General features: G+C 40.5%; 1 protein-coding gene across 5 annotated transcripts in view; it reads right to left on the bottom strand.

The window, feature by feature from the left end:
* The window catches only part of MAPK8 (mitogen-activated protein kinase 8), a 52,102-nt gene extending 34,676 nt beyond the window's left edge, over positions 1–17,426 (bottom strand). For 3 of the 5 annotated variants that reach the window (XM_065638363.1, XM_065638360.1, XM_065638364.1), the window contains exon 1: positions 17,340–17,426. The gene's annotated coding sequence lies outside the window, so the exon portion shown is untranslated. Of the gene's footprint in view, positions 1–12,027; positions 12,095–17,339 lie in introns of those variants that run through there. The other 2 variants (XM_065638361.1, XM_065638362.1) reach the window with 2 other exon arrangements.
* Between the last annotated feature and the right edge of the window lie 677 nt (positions 17,427–18,103).

Raw genomic sequence — 18,103 nt, 5'->3', positions numbered from 1 at the left:
ACAACTGCTCATTAACTGCTGTTTTATACTTTTCCTAGACAACATAAAATGAAAATCCAGGATTTATCCCATGCTATAATGCACAATACCTTACTCTCAGTATCCTTTGGTCTCAGAAATTATACATATTTAGTTTGTTTCTACTGCAGCGAAGTACAGAAGGGAACAATCATCATTAGTTACAAGATTTGCATGGAATCAGACTTGGTTTTCATGGTTTCTAAAGCAATCTAAGACCAAGCATAAATGAGCTTAGCCTTAGACAAAAATCAGGACACCAAGCTAGCGATCAGTCTTTGGGGCGGGACATGTCTTAGGCACAAGGCAAATACCAGCTAAAATAGCAATCTACCTGTGACTGGGGGCTCCTGGACAAAAGTGATTCACAGTTAACGAAGGAGATGACTACAGAGGCTGCTCAGAAATAGGGTGACAAAAAATGAAGATCGTGACAGTTAAAGAAAGGAAGAAATGGGAAAAGGCAATTTTAAAATAAAACACTTGCATACATTAACATATTAATTAGCAATAGAATAAACATTTTCAATGACACATGCTACATACCAATGATTATACAATAACTCCATTTAGAAGGGGATCTAACACTACTGAAATTAACGTTCTGTAGGAATCTGTGGTTGACCTACAGAAGGCCAGCAGTATTTCAAGTATACACTAGATTGTTACTGAAAGGAAAACAAAGGCACAGTGTATATAAAGCTCTCGCATTAATGAATTTTATTTAATATCTTTGTGAAAATACAGTTCACGCACAGCTGATTTGTATTCATCGTGTGTTTGTGAACGCTTGTCTAATTTTCAGCTGTCACCTTTAAAGGCTTCTGGACATCTGCTAAATGGATATTGCAAAGAGAGCCCGGTTTTTAGATACTTAATAAAACAAATGCTTCAAAGGCTCAAATTTAGGAAATGAAAGAACAAAAGCATTCTGTTTCTTAAAGGTAACTTTATAACTCATTCAGTTATTCACAAAGGTAATCACAGTTTCAATAATGTTTTCTTTTCCCATACTGCCCTTGGAACTAGAAGTTATATTTAACAGTCCTTCCAGCTCTGTTAAATGCTAATGCAGATAAGGAATTTGGAAAAAGGAGTTAACATTAGCTGGGTGAACACTGCAGCAAGATATTACTAGACCATTATAAATATTCACAGAAAATTCAAAGCAAATTTCTTGATTTCCAAGAACCTGTTGACTATTTAACAATAAATAGATGGCTTTCTCCACTAAAGATGATAATTTCAGAAAAGACGACATGTTTGGTATAGAAAAATAAATATGGCTTTAAAGCAAAATATTTTTTGAGTACGCAACAGTAAAATGAAATTTCAGAGAATATAATATGGGCTGTTTGTACCAACAAATTACCTCAGTGGTTCATCAGACATCATTGCCAGATTGATAAATCTCTTGGGAAGACTTAGAGCCCTCTCCTTTAAACTAACTCTGTTCTCAGTACATTTTACAGGAAACGACTATGCAGAGTCCTAAATTAACAATGCATGAAATCCATTAATACTAATGCAATCTTTCCAGTGATTTAATGTTTACAGGTTCATATAGTGGCTCTAACCTCATGCTCCAGCCAGATCACATGATGACTTTTCCTAGCCACCTAGAAAACTAGGTTTAGTTTTCTTCATATATTTCTGTCATCTCATCTGAAGATTAAGACAGTAACTGTAATCTGAGGAGTCTACTAAGAAGGGGAAGACATGCAGGGAAATAAACCGTCCCCTTCTCCATTCCAGCAGCCTTTTCTTGGCCAATGGTCACCTTATTACAGTTTCCATAAAAAGATTACCTAATTGAATGCAATTGCAATTAACTGAATTTCCAAAAATCAGTTGGAATCTCAGCTTTAAGGAGCTGTCTACCATTTAACCAGCACAAGCTCACACAACAGCACCCACACTCCATACTGAATTTCAATGCAAACCTGCACAGTGACCCCTCTCCCATCTATAGAAAAGTAAAATGAAGACATTTGTAAAATTAAAATGAACATATGCTTTAGTATTAAATACAAAACAATCTGTATATGGGACAGTTGGGAGCACAAGAGGTTCCAAGCACAGAAGGAAGCATGTTTCCTCCTTGACAAGGAAGTTCAACAAATTACCTTGCTTAGAAAATAATATTTACATAAAACTGTTTTTTTAAACTACTCATAAAATATCTAAAATTCAACTTCTTGTTCTAAATTCTTAACCTGGTAAATCAACAAAAAGTCAACAAAAATCCCTTAGTAAAATCTACAATTCTGCTAAATACAATACTTGGTGCTGTCTACAAAAGAGGGTTCCAAGGACCTGCTATCACTTCTTGAAAGAGGTATTCACAAAACAAGTCCAATAATCTGATTTTAACCTCCACAACTGATGTCTTTTCCCAAATCCCAGTTCTGTTTGGAACAGACAAGTAATCCTATACCTCACATACAGAGAGCTTTCTTAGAACCATCATCTCCAAGTGCAAGTATAAACAAAACACAAAGGACTTCAAGAATCACAAGGTGCTTCGAGTCTTCGTCCAGAGGAGTAGTGACACAAAGCAGGAACTCGAATGGAAAAAACTAAGTGTTTTCAAGACTGAACATGCTGAAGTACACACAGTCACTTCAGTGTTCACAGAGAACCATTTGCAGGTGAGGTATTCTCAGATGCTCTAAACCAGGCTGCCTTCTTGCAACATGTAAATCTCTCCAGCTTTTGAGTTGCTTCTGCTGTCTAGTCCCATACTTCTCTCCGCAGACTCACTATTCATTCCTTATCTCCTTTTCTGCCCCAAAACCACTTTCATCCTATACTCCCCCAAGTTTAGCTTTGGGGCCAACCTCCTCCATGTCCAGCTTCCAGCAGAGGCTTTCCTGTGCTTCCTCACAGCAGAGGCAGTTCTTCAAATACTCACAAACTCCAGACCTTGCACTTCACACTTAGGCAAGAAACTGCATCTCCCCTGTAGCTCTTCAAAAATGCCAAGGCAGCCTGGACTACCCTGGAAGAAAGGAATCTTTCTACCTTCCAGTTATATCTGTGGATTATGGAAAAAAACCTGCAGTTTTAAAAATCATAAACAAAGCAAGAGTTTTTTCCAGATCTTGAATCAAAGCACAAATACATACTTAAGATTTGCTAAGGATAATAAGAAGACAAAAACAGCATAAAAGAGGAGCTTGAATCAGTAGAAGATTGTCTGTTTGGTTTTTTTTGTTGGTGTGTTTGTTTGTTTCTTCCCCATCTAAAAAGCACCCAGTGAGGAAAAGGCAGGAGACCAGAATCCTAGCGCACTGAGCATGGACTGATCTTCTAAGGGGATACCAGGGCTATCTCCAGAGTTAATTCTAATCAACTCCTCAATAATTCAGAGGAGTTCTTCAGCAGAGACTCACGCACAGCCCTCTATTTTGTCCTCTTGCAAAAATGGGTGAAACAGTAGAATTTGTGGGGCAGGGAAGGAAAAAACTTATTCATAGAAACACAACCAGCATTTTTTTTAAAAAATTTATTTCTTAAATTACTTTTAGGGAACTTCCTGCCATTTAAATCTTTCCTAGCCTATTTACACATTTTATGAACTATAATGCCCAAGCCAGACATTGTATCGTACACTGAATAAAAATAACTCCGGTATGTTTTCAAAAGGAGCAGAACACTTCCATAAAATTTTACACCTACTGAAATTCAGCTTCCAGCTTAGGGACAGACTAGAAGCTGTCAAAAGAAAAATATATATGCAAATAAGGATAGCAAATCCACTTTTTCATTTTCATCCTAATTAAACTGATCTGCTCCTTCTTCTAGTCACTTCAGTTAGTAAATGACCTCCACAGCAGGGCCATGAGAGCAGGTAAAGAACCTGATCTCCAGCACCTGCGAGCTGCCTTGTTTGCTTTGGAGGGAGGGGAGGGAGAAGAGAATTACTACTGGCAGCCAGTCAAGGATTTCTCCAGGGAAGAGGAATATACTTATTTCCCAAGCAGAGCTCTCTGGTAGCAGCTGCTGGCAACTGCAACCCCTTGAGCTGCAACAAGGCAATTCCACCGAGGCAGAGAACAGGTTCTGTGGTGTCACTGAAGCTGGACGCCCCAGGGATTATATTTGCAGGGTTAGTCACAGGCAGGAACTTGAAGCTGGCATGTTCTCTAGCACTGCCACTGTCAGGCTTATGTGATAAATACCATAGCATCCCAGCCAAAAGTAGATGTTTCCACAAAGCAGTGTGTCATTTTGGGAACCTCATCCCAAATGTTTCACAAGCCATGATAAAAAGCGAAGAATAAAACTAGGAATGAGCATGAACAGCAAATTTTCAACATTATATTTTATGCATCATTGCTTAAATTCCCTGCATGAAATCCTATGCAAATACTGGGTAGCCAGGAATAGCAATCAGGCACAGGTTGCAGTCATTAATGCCAAAACATTAATAGCTGAACCTGGAACTGGGGAAACCTTCAGCTGGAGAAAGTGAGCAGTGCTCAGTGATTTTTGTATTAGGCAACTGAAGTTAAGCTTTTCTGCTTCCATGTTTCAGGTAATTTCAAATGGTCTGATACAATGTCAGAAGTAACTAACAATTCAGAGATTGTTAAACAGTAACAGTTGCTATGACTGGCAGCAACAAAATGTAACTAGCAGAACACTGAGCTACCGGCATTTGTCTAGAAATAGGTAGTGCAAGATCACATCCAAACACGTAGAAAGCCACAAAACCAATTCCTGCTGTTAAACGCTGCTCCAGCTGAACTATTTCCTAGAGCTGCCCAGCCAGCTGGCACGGACAGACCCACCAGAGCTCCAGCAGCGATTTTGCACACCACTCCCCGTGGAGCACGAGAGAGGCTAACATGTCAACTTCACATCACGTGTTCCTCAGAAGCTCAAAGCACGCATTTATGCAAACCAAGTATCAAACACCATAAAACCATAAAACACTTTAGAAAAGTGGTTTAAGAAAATGCTACTCCTGAACAGGGGTCAGCAGCACCAACTTCAAATGCTGAACCTGCATTCACAACTTTTGAGTACCCTCTATATAAAAATCAATATTAAACTGCTACATGCATTTCTGAAGAGAATTCTCATCTTGTGAAACATCTCGTACAAAACATCCAAAATAAGACAATCCAATGAATTTCTGCTGCTTCTGAAACATTTGTTTTGTTTAATAAGAACTGAATTCTTTACAGTCGGATAAACACACCACATACCTTGCAGAAGCAGGAAAATGAAAAATCAAGCAACAAATGCAGAGTAAATTATTCACGATTGACAAGTTTTACAGTGATTCTCTTTTCAAAACAGACATTTTTCTGCTTTTAAACAATAAAGCTCTTATTGAAAGGATTCTACTTAATCTACCTTCCTACTCTTGCACCTCAGTTTCTCTACACTCTTAAAATATTGTCACATAATGCCAGTCTATAAGCTACAGCCCTTCCACTACAAAGCATACTAGCATACAGTAGTCACTCATGAAGAGTTAAGGTATTGTTTGTTAATGGCACAGAGACAATAAAAAAGATCAACACAAAGCACAGAAAAAAAAAAAAACACACGGGACTGCATGTTCCTATTTATCTTTTACACACACAGATTAGCTAAAACAGTCAGATAACTGACCTCACCTCTGGCACTTTCAGCACTACTCAGTTTTATCTCCCCTTTATAACAGTCACTAAAGCAGCTGGTCACAGAAGAAAATTATCCACAGACTGTTGCTTTAGGCCCTGCCTGGCAATCAGGTAAAACACACATTATGGACACCAGCAGCTCTAATTTTGTAACATGAGAAGCTGAAGTAAAACAAAATTAATACTCAGAAAACAGAAGAATGGGAAAATAAGTCAAAATATATAGCATGGTCTAAAAATCAGACATCCAGTAGCCTGAAGGCAAGGAAAAAAAGACACATAAGTGAATGCATACTATCAGCTCCATGAACAGATGTGAAAATTTGTGCTTGCTTATCTACCGTTCCTTCAGCTATCTCCCTCTCCTCTAAGGAAGTGGGGAAGTCAGCCAGTTTGTGGCAGGGGAGATGAAACCTGACATTTCTCCATCATTTGTGAATATTAAACATTTGATGCTATCCAGATTTCCCAGTTTCTGGAATATCTTTTTTAAAAAGCTACACAGTATGATCAGGAAGCAATTTCTATTGAGAGCCACCAACATAAGCATTTAAAACATCCCGAAAACTGTACTAAGAGTTATAAAGCTTAACCCAAACAGTATCTGAGGCTTACAAGTTGATTTTGGTGACAGTCAAATCAGCTCTGGCTATCCAAATCAGAAACATTTAAGCCAGCAGCACACAGAATTTCCCAGCATTTCTCACGGTCAAGTCAGTTTCTCTAACACCAGCAGTTAAGTCAACATAGCTGCCCTGGAACACCAGTGCACCCTCTCTGGAAAGTCCTCATTTGTAGCCAATAGCACTTATGTAACATACATACACCCACCAAATTTGAAATCACTTCTGATTTCATTTACTACAATGACACTCTGCTACTATATGGTATTCTGTAAATTTTCCAGGGGTTTGCATTTTGTGGTAAGGGTATATATGACACAGAGATCAACACAGGAGGTTGCGCAGTGAAATGATGTATTTGTAATGGAATATACTGCAGCATTTCTCTATACTTAAACTCTTTTTGGTAAGAACTGATTAGACATCATCAGAGATTCTTTAAGATAAATGCCTTCCTCTTTAAAATAAATTTTAGATACACATGCCAGTAGGATGTAAATGAAGAGGCGGATATGCTGCAGCATGCAATATTAAACAGCCCGTGAACTGGCATTTCTAACACTGAAGATTCTCACCCTACCTTTCCTCTCAAATGCTTTTTTAATGGACTCCTGAACTGCAACTTTATTTAATCACCAAAAAAATTTCATAGGTAGCATTTTTCTAGAACAAGCTTTATCAGAATGAACAGTGCTACATCTACCAAAAAAAAAAAAAAAAAAAAAAATCATCGCTCTGCAAACATTCTGCTGTGCTACATTTCATAGGAGAGAATCTCTACAGCTTCTTCAGTGTAATGTCACATGAAGCTCCGCTACAGATGGCTCCATGATGAATCCTATTATCACTATATACGAAGTAACACTCTGTCAACTGTCTCTTGCAGGTCAGTTTTGCCACAGAAATCATAAACCAGAATGGCTCCATCAAAAGAAAACTTGTGTAACTTTACAGTTTTGTAAAGCAGCTGTCATGACAGCAGATTAAAAGACTATTCTTAGCAAAACTCTCTTTTTCAGAAATAATAGGATAAGGCAAGGATCTTCCAATTCCTTAATCCTTTTCCAAATACAAGATTATACAAAAGGACAGTAGATGGGGAGAAAATCAAGGTAAACATTTTTAAAAAGGCTTAAAATATCCACGTTTATGTCAGGGCATTATTTGTCACTCCATTTTCTTTCAACGATGTTAAAATCTGAAATCAGGGAAGCAAGACTTCAAAAAGCTGTTCCATTTTAAGTACCCAATTCAATTGTGTCAGAAGTGCTATGTGAATTCATGCTGCTGGACCCAGAAAACAGGTTAAAAATCTCACTTAAACCATAATCCTGCCAAATGACTAGGACTACTGCATTCAGGGGAATGCAATTCCATATCGGTTTACATACCACCCTTTTGTCCAGAATCATATGTCATGGCCCATTCAACTTATTCAGCTACTCAAAAAATCTTCACTGTAATTAACTCGAAATTCACAAGAAGAGAATAAATTATTAATCTTGGCACTACTCTGTCTCAGCTAACTACTTAAGGGACTGTTACTTCTAATCATACCACAAAAGTCTGCCAGTCCTCTGCCCATCCGAAAACTACTGGCAAAGCAGTAATATAGAATAAATAAACAAACCATCAGCAAAGTAAACCAGTGAAAATATGACTCAGGGTGCTTCAATGAGATCTGCACAACCTTAGAAGTGAAATCCCATTCCAGGATTACTCTGGGGTAGGAGGAAATGGTTGTTCTTTAACCTCTTCTTGTACGGGAAGATGAAGCATACAGAACCTAAATGTTTCAGCAGAAAAAACAGATCAAAAGATTATCTGATTCTTTTAAAGGACACAAGCAATCAAAAGATACCAAATGACCTAAAATATGCATTAAATATCAGTGATGAAGAGGACAATAGCTACGGAACATTAGAGGAAGCAAGGTGTTACATAATAGCTGTGAAAAGTTTTCAGAATGTTTTAAAACTACATTTAAAAATCACAACAATATTTCTACAAAAAAATAAATAAATCTTAAAACATTGTAACTTTAAATCTCCAATACAAAAACCTAGAATCCAATTATGAATGTGCTACTTTCACTAATTCATGCATTTATCTGTTTAGTACAAGCAGATTAATGTGCTATGAAATCCAGTCTAAAGTATTTGGCACAAAACACCTCAGTAATAAGAGCTTTAGAATGGAACAATAAACTTCAAAATATATTACAACCCCAGCATTGACAATTCCTTCACAGATATCTCCTGTGATGCAGTACAGTACTTTGCACAATGATTTACTGGGGTTGGGAGGGAAGGCAGTACATTCCAAAATAAAGGCTTTACTTTCTAGGTGGTTTGTAGGAAACTACACCAATCTACAGGGTCCATCACTAATGGCAATAGTGTCTGCTTTGTTGTCCCATTTCTCTTAGACTTCACTACTGCCTGATGCTCTGTCCTGGTAAAAAAAAACCCTAAAACAAAATTTCCCAAACTAGGAAGAGCTTGAGAATTCCCATTCTTCCCCATCTTGACATATAAGCAGTACAAGAATCTTGCCACGCTTCAATTTTAAAAAGAGCAAAATAAACGCTAGCTGCTGTTCAACAAGAAGGAGCTTTGCATTGGAGCAACCATACAAATGAAAGTCACTTGCTGCTGGAACACTTCACTACTCATTAAATGAGCCACTGCCACACACAAAGGCCTTCCTGTTACTGTCTCCTGAGTAGCCACTTTTGGCAGTAAATCAAACAAATGAAGTTGGCCCACATCGTTCTAGTAAAGCTTTTTAGGATATCACGTTACTACTCTTCCTACTCTGAAGGTGACAAGGATGATTCCCATCATCCAAAACATTCATACAAGGAACAATCAGGAATTTATCAAGGTTTACACTGATCGGCATGTCAACCATGGCATTCACTTTTACTGTTTCCACAGTAAAATCTGCGATTAGGATTTACAAACTAGAAATTATGTTTGTACTTTTCTTGCCTGAGATCCTGCAAGTAAGCATCATAACTACTGTTAACCTTGCTGCCACATAATCTTAGGCATGAAAGCTATTACAGAATACATCCAGGGCTTGCAAGGATGTGCTTTTCCCACAGAACTCTATCTTGGAGTCACACATGAGCAGCTGTGTTCATGTATTGGACTACCTACAGGTTCAAACCCCACAATAGCAGATTTCCTAAGAGGAAAAACAGTCACTCTGGGTTGTAACTTTCTGCTCTGTTCACCTCCCTTTCCCTAAGATTTCATATTAGTGTTATTAAATGGACAAATACATAAGAATTAACAGTAACAAATGAGCTACAGGATGCTCTTTTCTTGAGGCAGCACAGGCGTTAAGGATGACAGCACAGATGGATTTATGGACCTGCCATGGCTCTTTTTTTTGTTTTCTCCCAGCTGATTTTAGCCCTACCATCTCTTTGCAGTCATGAACTGGTACTGTGATCAATCGGAAATCAGATCAGAGCTGATTTGCTCCATGAAGCCACTTCCCAGAACTCTCCAACTATGCGTAAGAAACCATCACCCACCCTGCAGAAGACCAAATCCTTCAGCAGCAGCTGCCAACACACTCCTCTGATAGAGAAAGCAAGACCTGGACAAACTTCAGGTGGCTACGAGGCTGCTTACTGCGGGCTGTTCCTTTAGAGACCGAGTTTTATGTTCATCACAGTGAACAGGGCATGATAGCTACCATACCCTTTTTTTGTCCTTTATGTTAGCCTGCAAGCACTTCTGGCCTAGTCAGCTGGAAAGTTCAATGCAGAGCAAAAAACCTGCCAGTATTGCCACCAGCAGACTTGAATGAAGATGCTTATCACATCTCATTACTTTTCCCTCTACAGCTTCAAACAAGGCTGCTCAGAACTGTGTTAATCTACATCACCATGCCTTTGTTTTGCCAACTTCCTCAAGCTGCTTTGAAAATAAAATAATAATAATAATTAAAAAAAAAATCTTTAAACAGTAGAATCATGATATGGCTTGAAAGCAAGCCCTGGAGACCATCTACCTGTTCAAAAGTGTTAGAACTTCAAATTTGTATTTATATCAGACTGCTCAACCTTGTCCAGTCAGAAGGCTCCATGCATGGAGATTCCATGGCCCCTCTGGGTTCTTGGTGCAATGCCCACCCACTTCCATGCATCAAGACATTCCTTTCATGTCCTACTGAAACTTTCATTCTTATGTCTTAAAAACATTGACTCATCTTTTCACTATTCACCTCTGAGGGGAAAGCAGCTCCATCATCTCCATAACCCCTTGCTTAAAGATGGTTAAATACATCGACTACATTCTCCTTTAGCTTTCTCTTCCTCAGGTTGCAAACCCAGTCCCTCCTCCACCCTGAGGTGCTCCAGCCACCAACTATCTGAGCAACCCAGTGCTGGACTCCCTCCAGTTTGCTTCTCACCCAGGGTGCATGTACATGTGACCTAGTGGCCAGCGCTGCAGCTGGAGCTTCACAGCTGCTCTCTGTATAGAACAGTTACCACCCTGTACCTCCTGACCAGGCTGTTTCTAATGCAGTCCAGTAAGTAATTAGCCTTGAGGGCCACAGAAGCACACTGCTGACTACTCCTGGTCAGCTTCTCATTCATCAGGAGCCCTAGGTCCCCCTCTGATAGAGTTGCTGCCCAGTCAGCAGCTCCCAGCAGTAGGATCATTTTATGCACCTACGTGCATAGGGACACACACACTTCCAGAGCTGGGCATTTCCATGGCTTTGAGATCACAGGGAGAAATACGATAACTAATGTTCATTCTTCTTATTGCACAAAAATCAAAACACCAGACTGGAGACATTTCAGTTTTGTTCAGCAGACTAAGATACAAGGTAAACATTTGAATGGACAAAGACTACAATGAAGAGAACACAGATTTTAGCCACAGTTTGTAGTTAAAAGGGTAAATATTTGGTCAAGACATTTTCCTGCATGCTTTTAAGATCCATAGTAAAAACACAACAAAAAAAAAAAAACACAACCAAAAAGAGCTTGGTGTAATGCCAATAGAATTAAGCGATGGGGAGTTGTCAGAGATGTTTTTCTCATTTTTTGTTTTGTTTGTTTTGGGGGGGTTGTTTTTTGGTTTTAGTATTTTTTAATACTCAAAAAAATCAATAATTACAGTGAAGAGGCTTTCCAGCAGCACTGTAAAATTAATGTTTCCCCTTTTTGGTGGTGAGGGTTTTTTTTTAGTTTTTTGTCGTTGTTGGTTTTTTGTTTGGGTTTTTTTGGTGGCTTTTTTTGGTTTTTTTACACACATATGAGCATATATACAGTACTTGCTTTGTTTGCAACACAAATGACCATTAAAGTACATTTTCGTCACCATTTTAGCATTAGTCTACAATATCCAACTGAGAATGATTAATAAGCATCCCATCTGTTCACATATCTAGCAGCATTTATTCAACAATAAAAGTGACAATATGGGCTACAACTATGAGGCTTATTTTAGTATCAAGCTTACATGCAATCAATTCAGTCAGAAAAACAAAACACACACATGCAAAAAACCACCACCACACAACCACCACACCAAGGATTAGTTTTTAATTACTTAGAGGAAAAAAGCATCTGAAGTTAAAAAGAAATGTGTTGCTTTCAATTATAAGCTTGGTATACCAAGATCATTATTTCTTCACACATAAATGAAAAAAATGCAGGCCTTCAAAAACATTACAAAAATACTTTACAGAATAAATAATAGACAAGGTAACAGTACTATATAAACAGCTGGTTGAGAAGTTCTCCATGCTGCTCTGATTCATCATCAGTAATGGATCTCTTTCTCACAGTTTGATGCAGTCAGTTCCAGTCTCTTGGAGGAGTTCTCACTCAAAGGCTTTGCAAAATCTGCAGCAGAAGCAAACTGCTATTCAGTGTTGGCTGTATGAGCTGTAGTGTTTCTTATGCTACCCAGAATGGAAGAGTTTTCCAGCTCACAAAAGGAGGTTAGCTGCCATATGCTTGGTGTGTTCCTTGAGTGCACACGAAGTTTACATCAAGGAAATCTCAAGCTACATTTTTAAAGTATCAAGCAATTCTGGTTGGTTTTGATTTTGTTTTCTGACACTTATTCTTTGAATTCAGTTATATAACCCTAATTAAAGGTTGCATCATGTATAGCTACATTTATTGCTATTTACTTCACATATATTTTAAGTCAATGTAATGGCAACATATTCAACCCATCACCAAGTCATCATTAATTTCTCAACATCATTTTTTAATTCTTCTAAGACATGTTTCTTAAAAATGTCACTGTTCACTAAGGCCACAGTTTTGCCACAGGACAAACATGTACAGACGAACAGTACTAATAAAATTCCTCTAAATATTTAGTAAATGCAAACATATTGAGAAACTAATCAGTGACCCACATCTGCAGTCCCATATTTTGAATAAGACTTGGGACAGAAAAAGAGTAGGGTAATTCAAGCATTTTTTTCCTGGAGACTTCATGTGTTAATGAGATACAATAAGCTGGCAAAAGCTATAGCAAGGGAAGTTTTGAACACTGGATTAAAAGCTGCCCCTACTGAGCAAAATAACATAAAAGATAAATGCTACATATTTTGAAGTGCCACAAAAGAAAAGAGCATTTGCATTCCTACAGGTAAAATATCAACAGTATGCCTTGGCAGCCAAGAGGGCCAGCCACGTCCTGGGTGCATCAAGCACAGCATTGCCAGCCAGGCAAGAGAGGCGATTGTCCCGCTCTGCTCTGCATTGGTGCGGCCTCAGCTGGAGCACAGTGTGCAGTTCTGGGCAACACAGGATGAAAAAAAGATATTAAGCTACTGGAAAGTGCCCAGAAGAGGGCTACGAAGTCGGTGAAGAGTTTGGAGAGGAAGCCGTATGAGAAGCAGCTAAAATCACTTGGTTTGTTCAGCTTGGAGAAGAGACTAAGAGGAGACCTCATCACAATCTACAGCTTCCTCACAAGGGGAGGAGGGGGGACAGGCACTGACCTCTTCTCTTTAGTGACCAATGACAGAACCTGAGGGAATGGCAGGAGGATATGCCAGGGGAGGTTTAGGTTGGACATTAGGAAAAGGTTCTTCACCCAGAGGGTGGTAGAGCACTGGAACAGGCACCCCAAGGAGGTGTCACAGCTCCAAGCCTGACAGTGTTCAAGAAGAGACTGGACAATGCCCTCAGACACATGATGTGATCTGTGGGGCTGTCATATGCAGGGACAGGAGTTGAACTTGATGATCCTTGTGGGTCCCTTCCAACTCAAGACATCCTACGATTCTATACAGTACTAAAATAGTTAATATTTCCTTCTTCAGAAACATAATAAGGCAAGCAGAAAACACTAATAGCCATCAGCACTGCAAGGATATACCTTCTGCCTCACCACTCTGCCTCTGTCAAAAAATTTCCACACTTTCATTTAAAGGCCCCTATTGATAGTACACATACGCTTTGAACCAATTAATACAGCTAGGTGTGGAAGACGATGTCCATCCACACAAAGTTACTGACTCATAACTTCTAGATAAACATTCATTACCAAATGGGTGTTCATCCCCAACTCATGTTGGGCTTCACAAAACCAAAATAACCATCTTGTTCAGAATGGTTTTCAGTAACATCAGCAGACGACCAAGACTGCAAACAGATCTTTAAACAAGCACCTCTCAACAAAAAAAAACATTTGACCCCTTCCATCACTTCAGTCACCCAGCAACCACTATTTGATCTGTGAATACCTTTGTGCATATGCATGACTGACAGCAAGCCCCACCTAAGGAACTTCCTTGTCTTCTAACCTTGCAATAGCACAGGTGTTTCTTCAGACAGAACTAATCAGGCTGAAAAATAGCCAAAGAGGAACTTTTTTTTTCCCAGCTGGATCAGTTAGCTCTTGATCTATTTTACCACACAGCAGCTGTTAAGAAGGAACAGCAGGTAAGGGAGACTGCTGAAATAAGGTAACCTCTGAACACAAAACTATGCTATGATAACAGAATATAAACATTCATAAGTGCTCTGAAAACACAAGGACTTTATCAGGCAAGTGTCTTTCACTGACACTAAAGTCACTGTTAAAAAGAATATTTGCAACTAAAAGTGACTTGCTGTATTTTCATACAAACATACTCTGTAATAGAGCAATTAACACCTCTTTAAATGTAGCTCATCTTTGCACCAGAATAGCCAGAAACAGCCTTTATTAAAGGTGAATTTCTACCTCCATTTAAACAAGAGGATCGTTGAGAGATTTGAAAAGTAGGTGTTCAGATTCTTAAATCAAAGTAAAATTGCTTTTCAGAATCCATGTCCAAACTGGTGAATTTCACAGCAGGCAAACAACATAAGTAGTCTCAGCTGGATTTTTAAAGAGCTTTAAAAGGCCAAGAGATCTTTCTGTAATATAATTCAAAGCCTAGAGAAACAGGCTTCTGTTTAAGGATTAAGTTGTGGTTGGTTTGTTTGGGTTGGGTTTTTTTTTGGTTTGGGGTTTTTTGTTTGGTTGCTTTTTTAAAGGAAACATCTAAAACAATAAAACGCATTCAGCCTTTATTAAAAAACCTAAGATCAAGACCAGATTAGTGTGATTTCCAAAGTGATACAGCAATTAACATTATATATCTTAAAAATACATAGGAAAACTATAGGCACACAGAGTACTTTTTTCACAAGGGGGTTAGGTGGGAAATGAAGTTTAAGAAATAGCACACCATACTTTTCAGCAGACTATCACAAAGGACATTTGTATTTGTCAGAATATTGGACCAATCCTCAGAAATGAGGAGCTGTGTATGTGCTTTCCATGCATCTTTTAAACAATAAACATTCAAACAATTTATGCAGTTGAGGAAGGAAGAAAAACCACATATACAGTCAACAAATAACAAAGTAGCAGTTTAACCTCAATTACTATCCCATTAGCTCATGGTTTAAAAAAAAAAAAAAAAAAAACACACCACACCAAACCATGAAATTAACCCCGATTCATTTCAGATGAGTAGCAAGCAGAAAATCAGTTGTTAAAATCTCAAAACACCTGTTTATTCCCCAATGTTTACATAACAATTCACCAATGTAACAACTTTACCCAAACCCTTTGAAAAGGAGGCTATACCTGCACTCCTATAAAGCCAGCAGAGGCTTTTGTCCCTAAAGAGCAGGGTTAAGAGTCAAAACACAGAAAACACACACAAAAGGCAACTCTATTTCTGTCTAGAACAAGCAGTCCAAAACTATAGGACTCAGAATCATATTAGATCAACTTGCTAGTGTTTCTGACCTAGAAATCTCCATGAACTATATGGTAGCCCACAAAATTACTTTGAATGCTTATATGAGCCAATGGTCCAAAAAGCATAGGAAGTTCTGCACTGGGAGACACTGTTAAAGTTCCTTTTTCAGATCGATGACAAAAAACTCTGCACACCCTCTGCAACCTGGATTAGTCTTGTTCAGAAGATGTTTCTCTCCCTTCTCTAATCACAATTTTGCCCAGCTGGCCCTGAAAACTGTCAGTATCTGACAGGCATCCTGGAAATTGTCCGGTCCCTGCACCAACATCACATATTCTGCAGAACTTCATACCTGCACCCTACTATCAAACTAGTCTGACGTTACACATCTTTGAATCAAGAGTGGAAAAAGCACAAGATGGCTACCCCACAGACTGACACCAAAGGGGACTATGTGAAATTCAACATATTTTTCTGAACTACTATTAGAAGAATTAAAAGTTTCCCTTCATTATATACAAGGAATGCTCAAATAAGCCAGGGAACTCACTTTGACAATATCCTTAACTAGGTTTGGCCCAGTTTCTCTTCATATTACAGTTTAAACCATCTCAAGTTATCTAATATGCTGATATACCAGCAATACATAAAGCTTCATGTCATATACTATTCTGCCCCAGAAGTGCATTTGTTGGCATCTCCAGAAGCAAAACCAGGTCTTACATGACCTTACATGAGACCATCACTGGTTAAGTCTCCACACCTGTAAGTAAAACCCAGCTGCAAGGAGTAAGCTTGCTCAATTCCACATGCACATGCCCTAGGGCAAGTAATACTTTCCTTCTCCAAACAAGTGTAACACCCTTTGTGCTTATATTATCAGATAGGCCAAAGCCTATTGGGTTTCTCAATTGTCTCAAAGGCTTCAGCAAACCTGTTCTGTACAACATCGAAATTCAAATACATGTTACACACTCAATACCATTATTGTAACTGAGAGGAAAAAAACATATAATCAAGTGGTATTTGTAGGTTATTAGCTGTGCTAATATCAAACGTCACTGATGGGAACCACTCCTGACAGAAAGGCGTATAGAAACGGGCTTTGGAAGTAAAACTGGATGCTGTTAATAACACAGAGAAAACAAAGAGCAAAATATTCTTAAAAGATACGGCATATTCCTTTTGCAAGAAATACTAGAATTAAAAGGAAAAAGAATCAAAAACCCTGTTGGACTCTCCCAGGCCCCTAAATTTGGAACAGTTATATATCCTAAACGGGTTTTTTTTGTTTTATTTTGCTCTAAGAGGCGTTTTTAAGAGCAAGGTCACAGAAGTTGACTCCAGAGGTGGCCCACTCTCTCCCAGGGCTGCATTCCCACCTCCCTGACCGCAGACCCTTCCTTCCTCGAAGGCCGAACAGGCACCCGGGCTAGAAGGAGCCGCCAGCCCGGGTGCCCCCGCTCCCCGGAGGAGGAGCCCCGCGCCGAGCCTCCTGCCCCTCCTGCCACACCAACAAAGAGGCCCCCGCCATTATCCACCGAGACACCTCCAGCCCCCCCAGCCCCGAGCAGATACGGAAGGTCACCGGACCGGAGAGCCCTGCACCGCCGCCCGCCTCCGGGCAAGGGCACGGGCCGCCTCCGGCTCCCTCCCCGCCGAAACGTAAACAAAGCGGCCGGGCCCGGCCCCCGCCCCGCGGCCGCTCGTCCGAGCAGCGTACCGTGCCGCGCCATGCCCTGCCCTGCCGCGGCTCACCCCGCTCCCCCCGCCGCCGACCGCCGCTCCAGCGGGGCCGCGGCCCCCCCGCCGCCGCGCTCACCACCTCCCGCTGCCGCCGCCTCCTGCCTCGGCCGCTGAGTAATGAGCCGGGGCCGGGCCGCGCACACGCACCGCGCTTCGCCCGCCCGCCGCGGCTGCCGCCCCCTCCGCTCGCCCCGCCCCGGCCCCGGGCTCCGCGCTGCCGCTGTCCGCCCCGCTGCCCTCGGCGCTGCGCCAGCGCTGCCCTTCGGCGCGGCCGTGCCTCGGGAAAGGGCCCCGGAGCGGCCGCCGCGGCGGGTCCCTCTCGGCTCCGACCTGGTCCTTGCGGAGGCTGCCCGGCTGCCCGCGAGCCCGTGCACCCCTGCTTGGCACCCGCGTCGCTCGGGCTCCTCCGCAGCCTTTCCCCTGGAGCAGTTCCTTTCCAAAATGCGCCCCTTAGCCAGGCCTCCCTTCCTGCTGGGGCTTTCATAAAAAATTGGCATTTTGCAGGTCCTTGCCTTCGTGCTCTCCGCCAATGCTTTGGCACCCAACCTTCGCACTCTGGCATCAGTTTTTCTCCTGCTCCTAGACATCTTCCATGCCCTTGGGAGCTCCAGGCTTCCTGTTTTGTGCCTGGCATGGCAGCATTTTATCTAATTATTGGACGTCTAGAGTGTTGTGATGTTTTCTTGTTCTGTATCTGTTTTGGCACTGGTTTTCCTTTCAGTGCTTCTTTGTGAGATTTTGAGTTATTCATTACTATTGCCTTTGGCTCTTGGCACCTGACATGAATACTCTGTCCTTGGTTTTTCAATATTTTGTTTAGTGTATCAGTATCCTTTTTTT

Source organism: Caloenas nicobarica, chromosome 7 (assembly GCF_036013445.1).
Source record: "Caloenas nicobarica isolate bCalNic1 chromosome 7, bCalNic1.hap1, whole genome shotgun sequence".
NCBI classification, from domain to species: domain Eukaryota; kingdom Metazoa; phylum Chordata; class Aves; order Columbiformes; family Columbidae; genus Caloenas; species Caloenas nicobarica.
This window is presented reverse-complemented; position numbering and strand designations above follow the sequence as displayed.